Consider the following 15182-nt stretch of genomic DNA (forward strand, 5'->3'; position numbering starts at 1 on the left):
ATTCACTTGGGAGCGGGAGGATCACATGAAGCAAAAGTATCCACATCTTTTTCCCTAGTCCTAGATTATATCTATAGTTTTAATTTAGGGACGAAATTCCCTCTAACGGGGGGATAATGTGATAACTGGGAAATTCTAGACCAAACTAGGTCTAAACTTCAATCATGTACCTGTGAATTCATAACGTAATCATCCTAAAGGGGGGGGGGGGATAATTGTAACGGCCGCATATTCGAGCTAGTCAATGTAGAGACAATAAGCGTCAAAAATGACTTTTTAATAGAAGATTATTTAAAATAAATAATGTTAACTAATATGTAGTATATGTCACAAGGTTTTCGTACATATAAAGAACGCCGAAATCCGAGTTATAACGAAGAAGTTATGACATGTCGAAGTTTCGCGACAAAATGAGCACGACACCTGGAATCGTAAAATGTGAGTTTATGACAGATTAATTTTTAGCCTTAATGATCTAAAAGAAAGTTGTAGAGTACGTCTCCACCTACACATGGATATAATGAACATAAAAAACGGAGCTCGTATGCAAAAGTTATGACCTTCCGAAGATACATCTGTCTCAGAGCGTGACGCGTGTCAGAAACCCTAATTTAAATGAACTCACGGCGTGAGCATCATTACTCACGACGTGAGAAGTCTAAACACCACTTTTCAAGCATAGAAGACATACAACAAGTCTATGTTAAAGGCTCATGACGTGAGCCTAAATTATCACGACGTGAGAAGTCACCTGGACACCTTTTGGAGCTAGAAACGCACGTGGTAAAGCTACGGGATAACCAGGACCAAACTCCCGACGTGAGCCATGCATGCTCATGACGTGAGAGCCGAGATTTCAGACTATAAATAGAGGGCTCGCCCTCTTCACTTGGGTTACGAAATTTGTTTCACTCCTACTCCTTCTTTCACCGCTTTAAGCCCCTCAAAAACCCCTCTAACACCCGAAGAAAGCCTGGAGCCCCGAAGTCCTCAAGAAAATAATATTTTCCTGTCGAAACTCTGCCCGCATAGAGCCCGATTTTTCATCAGAAACTCGCGGTTTCTTCGAGAAAGATCATTTATAGAAACGAAACGCTACCCAAATCACCACTTACCAAGTGAGTTCATACCCCTACATTTTCATGATTTTTAACAGTTTTAAGGGGGGGGGGGGATACCAGTTGAACACAATGAAAATTGTGTTAATATCTAAAATGCTTTTAAATATTTTTAAAATTTTTAAATTGTTTTAATTATAAAAAATTGCATACTTATATATATGTGTAAATTATATAATTTGGATTCATAAAGATTTAGAATATATAATTTGACCTCATTTCATGTTCCTTGTTTGGTTGTAGGCTTGGGGTAAAGTTACATAATCGAAGCTCTAATTAATCACAATTATATAAATATTACGTTTATATAAATATAAAATGGTTTCCTAACTGTTTGGTATAATTAGCACTTTTGAGACCGCCTTCATGTACTTTTCCAAGTACCAACAAAATACCTGAAATTATAACCAGAATCTCCTTGAGTGGGAGCGTGACAATTGTGTATAGATCGATACGGGACTAACAATCCCGCACCAGAGCGGCTTGCAACAGCTAGGTCGGCAGACCTGTGGTGACAAATGTTGTAGCTTTTGCGACGCCTGAAGAACGTCGTGTTCAGGCCATCTACTCATATTATGGTTATAATAACTCACAATTTGGTATTGAATTTAATGATTAGTGTATGAATAAGTAAAACTTCACATATTTTAATTTTTATAAAATTATAATACAATATTTTACCAGTTTGAATACGGAAATACTATTTTCATATTGGAAAACGCCTTTTCTTTATGATTTTATGTAAACTATAATACAGTATACCACTTAGAAACTAGAAACTTTCACCCTGTTTGCTTACTGTGACATCCCCATTTTCACGGCCAGAAAAGACCAATTTGTTTATGCTTTGTTTAAAAATCAGAGTAATAATTTAAATAAAAGAGTTGCGGAATTTGTTCCCAAAACAAAATTTGATAAAGATTTATCGAAGCATTTCCATAGAAATGTATTTCATTAAAAGACTCGGGATGTCATGTTCGATACAGATCAAAAGCATAAACAGTACCACATAAGCCTTACTACATTATTTCGTATTTACAGGCCTATAATCCCTTATATCTCATCCAAACATCTATGCTCATGCGCCACTACCTGTAATACAAGAAACTGAGTGGGTCAGGCTTGGGAGCCTGGTGAGCACATACGGTTTTCAACCCACAATAAATAAGTTTATTAACTTTATCAAACCAATCAAACCCGATTACCCTTTCCCATTATCCTCACTTTACGTCCCTAAAACATCTAACACAAGGGACCTAGTCTAAGGAATTTCATCGGGGTGACAACACATGCTTCAGGGGTTCCTCAGCAATTCATGTCAAATAAGGCAACCATGTGGGGGATGGAGTACTGCTGGTGAGCACGCAGTTCAAATAAACACCTATAAGTTGCGAGCCTGCTAGCGTTCCACTGGACTGTCTAGAATAGTCCGTGATCGTCATCTATACTCCGCTAGATGACTGGATCATCAATAACATATATAATGAGGCCTCTCATTATTTTTATTTTGTCACACAGCAACTATTACATCTACCCATGTTTTACCTAACACATTTTGTAGATATAAAATACATATACAGTTTAAATCATTTAAAACATGTATAAAATCGTTCATCTTGCATAGATAGCAAGTATACAGATAATATGCACACGTAGCACGTAATTTGTATAAAATACTTCATATATATGTGTAAGATGAAAGTAACTATGCACTCACCTGATTAGGTGGTGATTCGGTACTCGGACAGCACCTCGTTATCTCAAAACACTTTTCCCTTGACAAACCCTAGTATCAATACCACTAGGGTTTAATCTAACGTTAACCGCGACTAATTAATAGTCTAGCTATTATTATTATTATATAAGCGTTAAACAACACTCTATATAACTCATAATAATAGCCCAAATAATTATTTTAAGGTCCTAATAATGTTACTATAATTAAATAAAAGTTATATTAAAAATAGTGTAGGCGTAGCTCACTTACAGCGGGTTTTATAGAAAACCGGGCTTTGCTTGGAGCAGCATTTTCGAACTGAAAGACCCTTTTTCTCGGGACTCCGGGAGCGTCGGGGCTTCCTTCGGGTGCTAGGGGGTTTACCTAGGCTTTAGGGGGCTTGAGGGGGGCCAGAGAGAAGTTCTAGAGAGAGAAGGAGAAGATGGGAAGGTGTGAAGAATGAGGGAACCCGACACCTCTATTTATAGGCTGAATTCCTGATGGAATCGCCGAGTCAGTCCACTGACTCGCCGAGGCAGTGCCATGTGTCATCATCTGATGGCTTTCCTTGGAGAGAAAGCAACGGCTGTGATCGCGCCACGTCACCCAAACTTGCACATCACCCTCCTGACTTAGAAAGATCATAACTCTCACATACGAGCTCCGTTTTCGACGTTATTTTTTCCACGCGTAGGTATAAACAAGATCTACAACTTTCGTTTAGACTCCGTCAGCTAATTCTCGACCGATCTTAAATTTAACAGTAGGAGGAGATTAGACTGTTAAATGACCGCGAAGAATTCGTAACTCCTTCATACGGACTCCGTTTTCGTCTGTCTTTTTAACGTTGAGTTTCTATTAATGATATCTTTAACTCTCATTTAGGTCGCGTAAGCCAAAAATCGCTCGAACTAAAATTCGAGTTTCGGGTCGTGCACTGCTAAGCCGAATCTTAGAAAAATCATAACTTCCTCATACGAAGTCAGATCTGGGCGTTATTTTTATGGATGTTCTCGGTTTAACATATTCTATGACTTTTTTTTAGATTACTAAGGCCAAAAAGTCTTCTATCGTAAATTCACTATTTTACGTTTCCCGGTGCCATGCCTTATTGCCGCGAAACTTCGACGAGTCATAACTTCTTCGTTACAACTCGGATTTCGACGTTCTTTATATATCCGGAATCCTTGTTTCGACCAATACAACTTTAGGTAAAGATATCGGGCTTATCTCACACTTTAATTTTGACGCTTATTTTTATTCTTTATTAATTATATCTTTATAATTAAGTATAAAACACATAAATTCACAAAATTCACATAATACTCAAATAATTCATCTTTATTACTTCAAAAAGAGTTACAATAGTTGACCTAGACTATTACATCATCTATTAATGCTTAGCCCCGAAACATGGGCGTTACACTTACCGTATAATACATCAGAAAATATAGGATTTTCTGGGGAAGTACGTGTTTACGTTATCAAATAACGAGAAAACGGATTTGAGTTATAAACTAATACTTATGAACTCACCAGCTTTAATGTTGATCCTCTCTTTCAAAATAACTTGTATTCTCAGGAATCCAGTAGACAGGTACGCTCCCGAAGCTTTTGAGAAGACAGCCTAGTACCGTGTTGCGTCTTTTGTCTTTTATTATATCTACTTTTGATGTTGAACATCTAGTGCTTCAACACTTATGTGAAAACTTATACATTATTAATGCAGTGGTTGTTGTACTTTGATTACTATAATGCATGCGTTGTGATAGTTGACATGACGTCCTCCGCCCCCGAACGTTTCTGCCGTTCTGGTTTGGGGGTGTGACATATCTCCCCCACTTAAGATGGATTTCGTCCTCAAAATTTTTTCGGTTAGAATTTCAGAAAACAACTCTACACACTATCCATATGCTTCCTCCAATCACTTCATAAAATCAATTCAACTATACAAAGATTCACGAACCCTCTCGAAATCTAGACAATGCTAACAAAATGACCCATTCACTTGAAAACCTCAACTATAATAATTACATTTCTCCCACCGACAGTATGACCCATCTCCTTGTTAAAATCACCCAAACCGAGAACTCCTATAATTGTAACTACATACCAACTCCAATGATATACTTCATAAGACCAGGAACCATAAATCTTAAAAAATCAAACATAAAGACTGACGATCATCCACTCGACATACCTACCCCTAGTCCCTAACTAGGAAAACTACTAAACCATGATGGATTGAATAATCAAACATTATAATCATAATTTTCAACCCATCCGAGATCTGGAAATTCATACCTTGAAGGCCTCAAATACACACTTGACTCATGACAAGTCATCACTATCCCAATGCTCATACAAGCATAAAAATGGTTAATCCAAAATCTTGCGTAGCGTCCAAAACTCCCACATCAACTGAATTGCACAATCACCTGATGAATCATCCAAGAGACCTACAACGAACTTCCTTGTGCAAAGTTCCAGAACGAATACCAAACACTAGTAATTAAAACCCTAATAAATAGCCCACAAAGGCAAGCAAGTATCCACAAACACAAACACTCACCAAGTGACATCCAATGCACACTAAGATTTTTAGCAAAACAACATCCTTTGAAACGCATGATCTAAAACCTGCTGGCCACTAAGCCTCCAATCTTCATATAACGCTATAATACCCAACCATTGCCAGCAAGACTAATGAACCGAGACCTAAGAATCTCAAATGACTAACAATCAGGTCCAACCCATATAAGTCACATACTCATTGCTTCACGATACATCTAATGGGTTTTGATGAGCTAAAAATGACCTTTTTTATAAGAATAATTTTAACAACAAACGGAAGACTTTTAAAATAACTAGTTTCTTTTTATATCATTTTAACAAAACCCAATAGGATCTAAATACATGAACTAGAAAGATAATAACAACCATAGGATGTTAAGGAGATAACCTTTGACGCCTTTGATTCCACTTGGAAATGGGGAGTCGATGAAGATAACAAAACCTCAAGAAATAGTTTCTCTGCAATGTATACACCATCAAGAGTAAGGTACCTGTAATGCTAGTTCCCATATTGTATTTGAAGTACATATTAAGCCATAAATGCTTACAAATTTAAGCACTAAGGAGAAGAACTTCTACATCACCATCACTTGCTAGTAGTCTTTAAAAAGAAAGCCAAGTGTGTGAGAGAGAGAGAGAAAGAGAGAGAGAGAGAGAGAGAGAGAGAGAGAGAGAGAGTGAAAGAGAGAGAGAGAGAGAGAGAGAGAGAGATACATGTTACAATTTTAGAGGAAAAAATATGTAAAGAGTAGTCTCAAATGCAAGCCCCAACACTTCTTTATGTAGTCCCATGCAAGTCAAAGAATAAACCTTATAATAATATAAAGTAATAACTACCCTTTTAGAAGCATAGGGAGCAAAGGAAGGAGCTTGACAAGCAACCTCCCATGCTTCATCATTTTTCAACCATATTGGATGAAAGATACAAAATGATTATCTAGTTTCTCCAACTAGATAATGTTAACCAGTTAGTTTAGATAAATGGAATCCAAATTGTCTAAAACTTTGTACATAACTTATTAAATCATATGAGGTGATATGATAACTAGTTATAATCTATTTAATTATTATTTTCACAAAACAATAATTATTCCCTAATTAAATACAAGAGTTGATTATATTTATTATTAATCATCTTAATAATAAACATTAAAAATGTGCCAACTTGATAAAGTTGTGACCCAATAGGATTATATTTTATTAGAAATATAATTTAATAATGATTCTTGAGCATATCCAACTATCTCCCACTTACAAAAGAATCATTAAAGATTAACCTAGATAGTAGTCTGCGTCTAGAAACAGGCTACTACCCTTAACAACATGCAAAGGGGTGCCATCTCATCAACAACCAATTCAAGGAGCTCAAAGCTATAATTGTTGCAAAATGCGTGGTTTCAGTTATTCCTTTGTCTCAGACATCATATTCAACATGATATACAAATCATGATCACTTTCATTTTGTGTTCTACTTTTAGTAAGGCCTTAGATGTCTAACTCTCACTTACAATAACTGAAAAGAATGACTTTTGGATAGAGAGGCTGATTAGTTAATTTATTATATGATTTATAAATTAAAATAGAAATTAAAATAAATGATTTATTAATATATTATATGATTAATATATTAAATTGAAATAATAATTATTAATTGAGAATTAATCAGAATTAATTTTGGGTTAATTATAATTAATTGAAAGTGTAGGGGCTAAGCTGTAATTGTTCAATAGTTGAATAAGAGATGTTCCAAAATATTCCCATATGGGTGGGCGGGGGGGGGGGGGTGGATTTTGAGAAACCTCTTACAGTTTCTAGAATGATTCCTTATAGATAATTAAGGAGTTGGATAATTACCATATTTGAGATATTATTATTACAATCAATAAGGGTTATCCAAGGCTTCCTATCTCAACTATAAATAGACCTCTTGGCATAAGGAATTTTCGTCCATTCTTTCTAACTCTCAAGAGCCAACAATTTCACTCTTCCTCTCATCTCTCCTCAAGTCTTCCAGTTGCTAGGGTTATGGATACAAGCCATTAGAGGCAATCAAGTTTTTGGTACTTACTTTCCAAGGAACTCAAGAGGATTTTGATTTGGTTATTTTCTATAATAAATAAAAGGTATGTATCTGTACTCATATACGAATTTCAATAATACAAGAGTTTCCTTAGAGTTTCTTAATATTCATAGTTCATTGTTATCAATAGAGAAAACATAAATGCTTCCTAGGTTGCATGTGAACTTAAGGGTTTAAGGGTTTTTCACTCATATGTAATTTTTATAACCTAGAAAACCCATCAGTGGTATCAAAGCCTTAGTTCTCTAGTTGATTGTGCATAATAGTGAATAGATAAAAAATTAGGGTTTATTGAAATTAAACCATACGACTTGAAATTTTCGCAAAATGCTAGGGTTCTTGAAACTTGAAGAGTTAAAAACCTTAATTACAATTTTAAATGCCTTGAAATTTGAAGAGTTAAAAACCTTGTAACCCTACACATTTTTCTGAAAATTAAAAGGGTATTTTAGATTATGATTAAATTTGAATTGTTCTATTAATTGTAATTATTTAATCCCTAATAAATTAAATTTGAATTATTTTATTAATTGTTTAATTAAAGATAATTATTTAGAACATTAATGATTTATATTAATTTAATTGGTTAATTTACGGATACTTGGTAAATCATTAGTTGGTTTAAATTAATTAATTAATTGTTAATTTCGAAAATTAATTTTAAACGTACTATTTTTGAAAAGTTTTAAAATACACCTTTAATATATATGATTAAATATCTAATTTACTATATGTATAAGGAAAGTCAGTCAAATCAATAGCATGTCTCATTTACGAAGCCATACTCTAAGGGGGGGGGGGGATAAGGTAACGACATATAAAATGACCGTTGAATAGGTGTCCACTTTCACCCACCGCTTCCTTCAATGGTGGAGGGTCGTTAGCCGAACAAGTTTGATAGGACATAACCACTAAAAGTATGACGCTACAAAGTTACGTAACCTTTTTATAAATCCCAACTCTAGTTCCTTTAGGAAAAAATGTGAAGTGTATGTTAATCTATGAAAACACACATCACTCTTTATAAGTCGTTAGTTGAGCGTGCGTTGTTTACCAGCACACTAATTTGGGGCTATAAAGTTGAGTGATGGACAAATCGAAAATTATCATTATTTATGGGGCGAGTGTGGTTTACCATCATATCAATTTGAGATGATAAATGACCTCGAGGTTGTCAAGCGGGTTTGCATGGTTATTCACATCTTATATGTGATCCTCGACATCCCAATCACAAATTGAAGAGAATAATTCGAGGTTAAACATGCTAGTAATAAGATTCAATGAATCTCATTTTATCTAGGAATTTCATATTAGATTGAAATTGGTAAATTTGTATTATCTACCTTGACAAATTTGCAATTATATTACAACATCCCTTTTCTTTATTGTGAATTCTATTTTGGATCCTAGCCTTGAATATTCATTTGGGTTAAAATATTAAAATATTAAGGATTTATATCACTAACTAAAACTATGACTCTTTGTATATATGTCTAGAGCAGAGATATCGCTACTACTCAATCTGCCACTCCAAAAAGCTCTAACTTTACTATTCTCTCAATTTTGTCAAAAAAGAAGCTCACTAGTCCAAAATACATGGACTGGATTAGAAATTTGAACATGACTATTCGATACGAGAACACGAAATACATTCTCGAAAAGCCTCTTGTGGAAATCGATGAATCCACTGCTAATCCTTAAGAAATAGCTGCATTCAACAAGCATTCTGATGTCGCCACAAAATTTGCTTGCATCATGGTTGCTACCAAGATTCCAGATTTCTAAAGGTTCTATGACGAATACTGGCAATATGAGAAGTGCGTCGACCTTGCTGAAAAAGATCCACAAGAAGGCTAGGAAAGAATGATATGATGCGGTTAAGTCTCTCATCGTGTTCAAGTTGAAGGAAAGAGAATATGTTCGCGCTCACATACAAATAATGCAGAGATACGTAGGGCGTTTGGAAAAACTCAGTATGTCATTCGACCAAGTGTTGGCCATTGATATGGTCCTTAACTCTTTGACTCCTAGTTATAATCAGATCATATTGACTTATCATTTGAACAATATAGAGACGACATTGACCGGTCTCCATAACTTGTTGCAGACTGCTGAATCAGGGATGAAAAAGAATCAATTCCCTTCTGCTACAAGTGCTCCTGTCATGGACATTAGATCTAGCCAATCGAAAAAGAGGAAGGTCCGTGTTGGAGGGTCTTGTAGTGGCTCCTAGTCAAAACCCAACTTTGATGTTCCTACTGTTAGTTACCCAAAGGAGGCCACTTGCTTTCATTGTGGCGAAGAGGGTCATTGGAGAATAAGTTTCCCCAAATACTTTCAGGACTTGAAATATGGAAAGATCAAGGCATCCAGTTTAGGTATTTACACTATTCAAATCAATAACACACAACTTTCTCATGCTTGGCTCCTTCACACAGATGCAGTTTCCACATTTGTTCTAATTTTCAGGGGCTAAGAGAAGTGAGGAAGTGGAGCATGGAAGCTTCAACCTAATCATGAGTAATAGGCAGACTTCACCTGTTACCAAGATCAGGACTTATGGTCTTATGCTTAGTAGTGGTGTTAGGATAGATTTGTTAAATTTTTTGTTATTCGTCGGACATGAAACAAAATATTATTTTATATTATACATTGTTCATAAAAGGTTTTACATATTCGTTTAATAATGATATTGGATCTATTTTGCTTATAAAAATGACACTTTTATATTTGAAGCTTTACCTTGTAATGGTGTGTATGAAACTGTGATTTATGCTGATAACCTAGGAAAAAATATATTTCATATTGATTTGTGTAATGGTGTAGATAAGGAATGTTTGTGGCATTGTTGCCTTGGGCATATAAACAAGAAATGCATCACCCAACTCCAAAAGGATTGAGTGTTGGAATCATTTGATCTTAGGACAAATTATGAATGTGAATCTTGTTTACCGGGCAAGATGACTAAGGAAACTTTCAATGGGTCATTTTGAAAGAGGTGAAGGATTGTTGGACCTCATCCATATGGATGTATGTGGACTGCTCAAATCTGTCACAAGGGATGCTAATCGATATTATTTGACATTTATGGATGATTATAGTAGATATAGTTATATCGACCTAATTAAACATAAACCGGAAACCTTTGAAAAGTTCAAAGAGTTTAAGCACGAAGTCGAGAATCAATTGGACAGGATGATAAAGATGCTCAAATCTAACAGAGGTGGTGAGTCTCTTAGTATCGAGTTCAATGACTATCTTACGGAATGTGGAATTGATTCAAAATTGACTCCTTCTAGAACACCACAACTTAATGGTGTGGCTGAGAGATGTAATCGAACCTTACTGGATATGGTTCTTTCCATGATGAGTCCAGCTTCTCTTCCAATTCATTTATGGGGATATGCTTTAGAAATGGCTGCTCGTATCTTGAATCTTGTTCCAACTAAGAAGGTTGCCAAAATACCTCATGAGATATGGATAGGGAAAGCTCCCTTGATCATGCATATCAAGGATCGGGGTTGTGAAGTGCTCATAAGACGAGAAACTCACGACAAACATGAACCCAGATCTGAGAAGTGTTATTTCATTGGCTACCCACATAAGTCCTTTGGATAATTGTTATACAGGCCTATAGAAAACATGTTCTTTGTAGCTTGAAGAGGAGTCGTTTGCGAGAGAGAACTCATATTCGAAGAAGATAGTGGGAATGCTATTGATCTTGAATAAATTCAAGAATAATCCAATGAAGGAACCTATGACAACACTAGTACTGAACATAAGGAAGAAATTCTAGTTGAGCCAGTTGACAACTCATTACCTCTTCGTTGATCCAGTGACATTAGCATGCCACCTGACTTCTATCATTCCATATTACTATAGATGGTGAAACTTTTGTCAATGATCGCACACTAGTAAATTTGGATGAACCTGCTAACTACAAGGAATCAATCGCAGAACCAAAGGTTGCTAAATGGAAGGAAGCAATAGAGAGTGATATTCGGTCCTTGTATAATAATAGTGTGGATCTTGTTTGATCATGTACTTGGTCGAAAGATAATAGGAAGTGTATCTTTAAGAAGAAGACCAACATGGATGTGAAAGTACACACTTTCAAAGCTAGGCTGGTTGCAAATGGGTTTACTTAAACCCAATGGATTGACTATGATGAGACATTTTCACCAGTAGCTAAAATAAATTCCGTCAGGATAATGCTTGCTATAGCTGCATTTCAAGATTATGAAATATGGCAGATGGATGTTAAAATTGCCTTCCTTAATGGGAAGTTATCTGAGGACGTCTACATGAGTCAACGAAAGAGTTTTGTACATGCCAAGTTTCCTAATAGAGTGTGTAAGTGTGAGAAATCCATTTATGGATTGAAACAAGCATCTCGCAACCAGAATCCTTGCTTCCGTTAGAATTTCAAAGGATTTGGATTCTCTAGAAGTGAAGGTGAGTCATGTGTATATGTCAAAGCTAGTGGGAGTATAGTGACCCTCCTAGTCATTTATGTTGATGACATACTTCTTATAGAAAATGAGATTCGAACTTTGCAAGAAGTTAATTCTTGGCTTGGAAAGTGTTTTGCTATGAAGGATCTAGGGGAGGCGGTCTATATTCTTGGAATAAGAATTCATCAGAATAGAAAGAATCGTCTTATTGGTCTTAGCCAGAGTACGTATTTTGATAAAATACTGAAACGGTTTGGTATGGAGAATTCCAATAAAGGAGAATTACCTATCCATAGTACTATTAAGTTTAGTAAGATTCGAAGTCCCAGTACTGATGTAGAGATTTTCGACAGGATTCAAGTCCTATATGCTTCCGCAATATGATCGATCATGTATGCAATGACATGTACTCACCCTAATGTGTCTTATGCTTTTAGCATGGTTAGTCGATTTTAGGGAAATCCTGGCAGAGCCCATTAGATTGCAGTGATGAATATTCTTAAATATCTGGAAAAAAAAGACAAGTTTCTAGTTCGTGGCAGCAGTGATATGTTAAGACCAAGACAACTTTTGTTTTCAGTGCGGCTACGTATTCTTATTGAATGGGGGGGGGGGGAAGTTACTTGGAAGAGTTCCAAGCAAGAAACGGTAGCTAATTCCACATGTGAGTCAGAGTACATTGAAGTGAGTAAAGCATCAAAGGAAGCGGCTTAGTTGAAGAACTTTATCTTAGATCCTGGAGTCGTTCCAACTATTCAAGAGTCAATGGAACAATTTTGTGATAATGAAGGTGTGGTTTCTTTGACTAAAGAACCAAAGGATCATGGTAGATCCAAGCACATCGATAGAAAGTACCATTACATTCGACATCGGGTTGAAGAAGGACACATTTTGGTAAGAGTGAGTATCCTTAGAAGATAATGTTGCAGATCCTTTCACAAAAGCTCTAAGTAGATTTAAACATTACCAGCATGCTAGGAGCATAGGTTTAAGAGAAGATATTAGTTTTAGTGCATAGATGCTATATTTTAAACATGTAACAAAATAAATGTAGTTGACTTTGTTGAATGAATAATAGAGATTTATTTATGAGTATTGTGTTGCCTTATTCAATTCTTTATTCTTGTGTTTCATTTTTCATTTTTTACTTCCTGGGTAATTTGGATTATTCAAACTTCCACATTCGTTCATACCTTTGGAAGTAAGTAATGAATTAAGACTGTCATGAATTGACTGTAGATTTTCGATTGAGGATAAGACATTGCAATTAGAATTCCTATGATATTCATGAGTACTTTTAAAATCGAGATTTTAAGCATTGGATAAACCCATGCGTATATCACTTCATGGATCTAGTCACGAGTAATTCTAAGACGATAATATATATTATTCTTCAAATAGAGATACATAAGTTGTAATTTACAAATCAATTGTATATTGGTGTTGCGTAAACGCATCAGTAACTTGATGGTATAAACCGTAGCATCATATATGATTTGGTGAATAAAGGTTACAATTATGTAGTCAAAGTTTATTCGTTCCTTTTTCCCTAACAGGAAAAGCAAGCAATATCATTGGGCCCCTCGATGATTTGATGTTGATTATATAGTGTTAGGCACATACGATATCATGAAGAACTAAGGGATAGTTTATCACTTACGTTAGGGCCAATATTTGATTTAAATCAGAGTTTAACAGTGGCTTTAGAAAGTGCTCTTTATTGTTTACTTCAAGATATATACTTGCAATTGTAGTTACAGAGTTATCCAAGTGGGAGCCAGTTGGTTTAAGGTGTCTAAGCCAATAAGTAAATTGTTATATTCTTTAATTAGATACAAAGTCCTTTTTGGGTTTCCCTCATAACCAATAATTGAATGAATGACTTTTGGAGAGAGAGACTGATTAGTTAATTTAATATACGATTAATAAATTAAATTATAAATTGAAATAAATTATTTATTAATATATTATATGATTAATATATTAGGTTGAAATAATAATCTATAACTGAGAATTAATCGGAAATTAGCTGGAATTAATTTTTGGATAATTAGAATTAATTGAAAGTGCAAGGGCTAAGCTCTAATTGTTCAATAGTTGAACAACAGAGGTTCTAGAACCTTCCCATGGGGGGACGGTTTTGGGAAGCCTCTTAGGGTTTCTAGAGTGAATGCTTTGTTGGATTAAGTGTTTAAGTTCCTAACTAAATTGGTATAATTTTGATGAATAAAAATAAAGTCCTTTTTGGATTGCCCTCATAACCAGGAATGAGCTTGGATTGATACAAGGAGAGAGAGATAAAATGTATTGTTAATATATTATGTGATTAATATGTTAATTAGAATTTTTTAACTAATGATTTGTTAATTTATTATATGAATAATAAATTAATTATAATTATGTAATAATTGACTAATTATTAATCAGAATTAATCTGGAATTAATTGGAATTAATTAAATGTGAAATGGGTGAATTATAATTGTTCAATAGTTGAACAAAATATGCAATTCTAGAATGGTCAATGGAATGGACGGTTTTGGAGCCTTTCTTAGGGTTTCTAGAAGCCTCCTATTGGTAAATAAGGAAAGTATTTGGATTGTGATTAAATCTATTATTTAATCCTTCAAATCATGATTTATCCTAAGTTACCTCGGACTATAAATAGGACCCTTGGGCACCTAATTTTTGTCACTCTCATATATCTTAAGGGGGAGAACGAAATTCTCCTCCTCTCCCCCCTCTCTCCTTCAATCCTAGGGTTTCTTGCGCTTTAGGTGTGAACCATTAGAGGTTCACGCACTATTAGAGCTAGGTTTTTCCAAAGAGACAATGAGACTTTGATTAACTTTATTAGGATCTACAAAAGGTATGTAACCCTCCATTTAATGTGAATTTCGATTTCATCTAGGGTTTATTAGTTTTTTTGTTCAATAGTATGTTGATTTAATAGTGTTATAACATAGATATATTATGTTGCATGTACCCTTAAGAGTATAAGGATTTTTTCTGCATTATTATATGTAAAACCCATCAGTGGTATCAAAGCATTGGGTCGTCTAACAATTGAATGTGCATTAGTTAAACTTGAAAAAATTGGAGAAAACAGAATCGTCATTCTGTCACAACGTCACGACATGGGTTTCATTTGCCACGTCGTGGCAAATTCCTGATCTGCGTTTCTTTTTCTTTCATTACAGCGTGGGGATTATCTGCAACGTCATGAGAACCTCCTGTTCAG

The sequence above is a fragment of the Lactuca virosa genome, chromosome 7, assembly GCF_052849685.1.
Source record: "Lactuca virosa cultivar CGN04683 chromosome 7, Lactuca_virosa_CGN04683_v6, whole genome shotgun sequence".
In the NCBI taxonomy this organism is placed as follows: Eukaryota; Viridiplantae; Streptophyta; class Magnoliopsida; order Asterales; family Asteraceae; genus Lactuca; species Lactuca virosa.